The sequence below is a fragment of the Penaeus vannamei genome, chromosome 26 (assembly GCF_042767895.1).
Source record: "Penaeus vannamei isolate JL-2024 chromosome 26, ASM4276789v1, whole genome shotgun sequence".
Taxonomy (NCBI): domain Eukaryota; kingdom Metazoa; phylum Arthropoda; class Malacostraca; order Decapoda; family Penaeidae; genus Penaeus; species Penaeus vannamei.
Window position 1 is genome coordinate 52501 of NC_091574.1, and position 5038 is coordinate 57538.

Sequence of the window (5038 nt, forward strand, 5' to 3'; positions counted from 1 at the left end):
TTCTTCTCCCTGGATATTATGTCTTTTTCAAAATCTAGTTTGATTTTAATCTTTGATTGCTCTCCATGATTTCGTGGAATTGTAACACTTAAATAACATGGATAAGATATTAATTCTAATAATGATTATAGTAATGATCATCTCTAATACTTGGATTGATTACTAATTCTTATGTAACCAAACAGATTTTTATTTGCTGTTGATTGCATTTATATCATTTTACAAATTAATATAAAAAATGCTGTTGACAAAGTTCTTTTTATGAATGGATTTTAACTAGTATCTACCTGAATATCACTAAAATGAATCTTCATTTATGATGCCACTGAAACAGACTAATTACTTTTGCTGATACACGCACAATTATACAGCTGAATGAAGTGAATTTCATTCATTAAAAGATACACAGGATAACCAAGTTCCAAATGAAATTATAAACCCTGAATGAAAAATCTTGATAACCACAAATTACCAAGAAACACAAGCCGTCTCAACGAAAAAAAAATCTTGAAGTGTTCACATCCGGTGGATGTTCTGGGGAACGGAAATCCCCTCCCCCGTCCCCTCCACCCCCGCCCACGTACTCAAGAGGAGTGCAACGGAATAATCTCACGTGTGTCACTGTGTACTGAGGAAGGAAGCTCATTACGTATGCATGGCCTGTGTAAAAAAGGGGCGGAGACTATGCAGATTGATTGTGAAGAAATTAAGGGGCTAGAGATAATCCCACAGTCTTCATTAAGCCTTCCGCAGCTTCCTGGAGGCAAGCCCTGTTTTCTTTTTATTTCCTCCTCGTTATTGTGTTTTCATTTGTTTGTTGCCAATCTTCCTTTCTTTCTTTTTCTTGATCTTTTCCTCCATTTTTCTTAAGCTTTTACTCTTTTTTTTTCTCGACCTTTTGCTCTTTTTTGCGACTTCTCACTCCTCTCTATTTCTTTCTGCATCTCTCTCTTTTCTATACCTCACACTCTCTCTATTTCTTTCTCTTTCTTTTCCTCATTCTTTCTCTTTTCCTCTATCATATCTTCCCCTCTTTTATAAAGTTCCCAATTGAGCCAAAGTTGTTTGTAAATACTTGCTTTATTCTTAATTAGCTAACATTAGTGCTTTAGGGTGTCTTTTCCTCTTTTATTCTTAGCTGGAAGTGTAAAAGCAGTATAGAAAGATAGTATGTGTCATGATGTTTTTTCTTGTTATTTTTATAGTTAACCATTATGTCTTTTCAAGTGTTATGACTATGGATCATGGCACTGTCGCTAGGTAATGTTTTTGTGTTGTCATGAAGGTTTTTTTTCTAGCTTTTTCTTGCCAATTTTTACAGATGTTACTTCCAAAGAAAAGTAGAAAGTGTTCAGAGCAAGAAAAGGGTATCAGGTGCATTTTTCCTTTTCTTGTTTTTCTCGCTGTCCTTATGGTTGTCTTTTTCTCTACACCTTTTCTTTCCCCCTCTTTTGTTTTACTGTTTTCTTTTTCTTTCCCATTATATTTCTCTCTCTCTCTCTCTCTCTCTCTCTCTCTCTCTCTCTCTCTCTCTCTCTCTCTCTCTCTCTCTCTCTCTCTCTCTCTCTCTCTCTCTCTCTCTCTCTCTCTCTCTTCTCTTTCTCTCTCTCTCTTCTCTCTTTCTCTCTTTCTGTCTCTCTCTCTCTCTCTGTCTCTCTCTCTCTCTCGCTCTCTCTCTGTCTCTGTCTCTGTCTCTCTGTCTCTCTCCGTCCCTCTCTCCCTCTCTCCCTCTCTCCCTCCCTCTCTCCCTCCCTCTCTCCCCTCCCTCCCTCCCTCCCTCCCTCCCTCTCTTTCTCTTTCCCTTCTCCCACTTTCTCTTCCCCCTCTCCCTCTCTCCTCTCTCTCTTCCTCTCCCTTCCTTCTCTCCCTCTCTTGCTCTCACTTTCTCTCAGTACCTATATGTAAAGTAATAGAACTATCAAACATCTGGTTAGTTCCATATTGATGAATTTCGTTTGTACAGAATATTTCATCACTGCCTCTTTATATTAGTACATTTCAGGAGTATTAGTGTTAGGTTAGGTAAATGGTGCCAAATTAGTGTAATGTTTATTTTTGTCAGTATAGTTATGATTTTATTAGTATTTTTTATTATGTTTTTTAGTATTTTCTTGTATTATTTTATTTTATTTCTTCCTTACAGTTGATTTGATGTTCTTTTTTTTTTTAATTATTTACTTTGTTTTGTCTAATGATTTTATTTTATAGTTACTTTTTTTTTTCTTTTCTTTTCTGTTGTTTTTTGAGGGAATAGTTCCTGATTAAGGGAGACACGATGAACTGCCTCATCGTGAAATTGGTCCCACACAGTCATGCTTTTGAACGCTTTGCAATTAGATCGTCTTTTTGATGTGTAAAAATTGTATTAAGTTAAGTAAGGTCCAGATTGGATAAATTGTTTGGTTCTGGTAAAAGTCCTAACTGCCGGTTGGGTTCCGTTGACTTGCATGTGGATATTCATCAGATTGCGGTCGACAGGTGAAGGACAGGCAAAACTGGTCAATCCCTACTGTCTCGTTTGGTACCAGAACCAGACAAGTTATCGTGGACTACCTATTTTTATTTTATTTTTTTCTCTCTTACTTCATAGTTAGAATTAGAGAAAAATAAATCTTGTCTTCTCTCTGTTGTGAATTACAGAACTAAGAATGGGATACCCACACTTCAGGTTCTCAATATGGCAAACTCTTAAAATTTTGGAGACATCTTCCAAAGTTATTGTTATCGTTAAAAATCTCCCTCATCCAGCCAGATAAAGACTTTAATGCCACAAATATAAATAAAATACTGGTCTGTGGGTGTCATCATCTAGCTAAAACATTGAAATTTAAATGTGTTTTTTATTAACTGTAGCGTTGCCTGTGTGATTGTAATTCTTTGTGTATTACCGAGACAATGAAGTCTAGCCGCTGAAAACAATGGGTGCTAAAGTAGTGCTAAACTTAATGTTAGAAGAAAAAATACTAACCATTTATGTTAGGTCAAAATTTTTGATTTATACAAATAAAATATAAAAAAAAGCAAAACAACAAAAAAAAGTCAGTTCAATGTTGTTGATTCCAGACAAGATGTAATTGCTACTGGTTTGAGTACAAGAGGGTTTGGTTCCATTTTCCAAGGATTGCTTACTACTGCATTTATCTCTGTGTATTTTTATCATGACTGATTTTTTTTCTTTTTTTCTTTTTTTTTTCTCTCTGTCTAGCTATTACCTACTTTTGTATTTCATTTTCACATTTTATTGTTTCCTCTTTCTTATTGTGTTTCCTCTTTCAATCACTTTCTTTCTCTCTTTCTGACCTTTCTATTTCTCTTTTCGTTCCCTTTCCTCTTCCCTGCTTTCGCCCTTTCTCCCTCCTCCTCTCTCTCTTTTCTCTTTGTACTTTCTATCAATCAATACCATTTTAGATAATGGTAATGATAACAGTCATGTTGTTATCGTCATGTATATATGCAATCTCCTTTCTTCCTAATATTTCAGTATTCTTGACAATGTCATTTGTGTTCGCAAATTATGTTTTCATCTTTATCCTTCATTCGTAGTTTTAAGTAGAGAGAAGCCCCCAATTACAATCAAGCAGTCACAAAGAAAGAAGTTTATTTTACAGAATTAATTACATAAAAAAGAGTATTTTCTTTTCCTTTTTTTACAATAAAAAATATGCAGTAATTTCACCCCATAAAAGAGTAACAAAAAATGCAGTGGCAAGAGATGTTGCAAAACCCTACAGAAGGTTCGGTGATTCGTAGGGAAGAGAGAGTAACGGATGTATACAAAGTGCCTTTTCTTGACGACTGAAAATGTAGATATTTTTAATGTACTAGTAGCCAGTATTAAACAGGTAATTCAGTCGTGTAGGAGTCGTCTTTTTTTTTTTTTTTTTTTTTTCTCCTCCTCCTTCGTCTTTTTATCTCTTTCCTTCATGCCTTATCTTTTGGAGGCTCATGTTTTTATTTTTTATTTGTTTTATTAGGGAATACCCTGTCACTGAACGAAAAATGGTAAAATTGCTTTTAATATACGATTTTAGTGACTTGACAAATGCCATAATTTCAGAAAAAATACTAAATTGTTAACTTTTTTTTCTTTCAAATATTTGTAAGAATCAGTGTCTTTTTCTTTGTTTTCATTTCTCTTAGCAAGTGGGATTACGAGCTGATAAGAATGTAAATTAGATTCACTCTGCAGATCAGCTTTCGTAATGTTTATAACTGGATGTGTTTTTATAAAGCTTTAAATGTATGTGAAAGTATATTTGATACATTTTTTTTTTTTTTCAGTATTTGTTATTTAAATTCTTGTCAGAATTGTGGATTGCATTTACAATTTCATCTCAAGCCTGATGATCATTATGCAGCATTTATAATGATTTTGTAGTGGTAATGATGTATGACGTATTCTTTTTTAGAAAAGAAGATATGGACTTAATATGACCAAGCTTAAGAATCAAAACTTTTGCCTCTTATGTACACTGGATTTTGAAGTTTAATTAACAATGATAATGTAATAATCTAGATGCAATAAACTCGAGAAACTTATGTGTGTTTGTTTGTGGATTTGTTTTTCTCCTGTGGGATACCTCAGATGCATTGAAGTAATTTCTGAAAGGTTTATTTTGATCTTTTTTGGGTGTATAGAAGGGTTTCCATTGCAATTTTTAATTTTACTTAAATGTTTCCATTATTTTTGTTGTTAGGCTGTTGGATGGTAATATGCTAGGAACCTGAAAGCTCGGCTGATAATCAAAATTCCAAGAAGGGCAAGTGCTTTGAGAAAAAAAAATACAAATTTATCAAAATATATTCCAAATTCTCGTCAGACAAGACATCGGACTATGAAACCCACTGCCGAACCTAATACAATGGAAACCTTAACACAGTCCTCCCTCAATCCCTTGCGTGTTGTTGCCATGGGGGTGGGGGGGCTTAGAAGAGAGAGGGACTGAAGATCAATGTACATGATCACCCCTGCTTGGGACCTCGGATAATTTTGCATGGTCTCCTCTTCTACCCCTTTCCTCTTCCTTCTCTTCTTCAT

General features: G+C 34.6%; 1 protein-coding gene across 1 annotated transcript in view; it reads left to right on the plus strand.

Moving 5' to 3' along the window:
- stck (LIM zinc finger domain containing stck) overlaps window positions 1-4539 on the plus strand; it is a 19472-nt gene extending 14933 nt beyond the window's left edge. Inside the window, exon 8 of the mRNA XM_027350688.2 lies at window positions 1-4539. This exon is cut by the window's left edge and continues 186 nt beyond it. The gene's annotated coding sequence lies outside the window, so the exon portion shown is untranslated.
- Window positions 4540-5038: the final 499 nt, after the last annotated feature.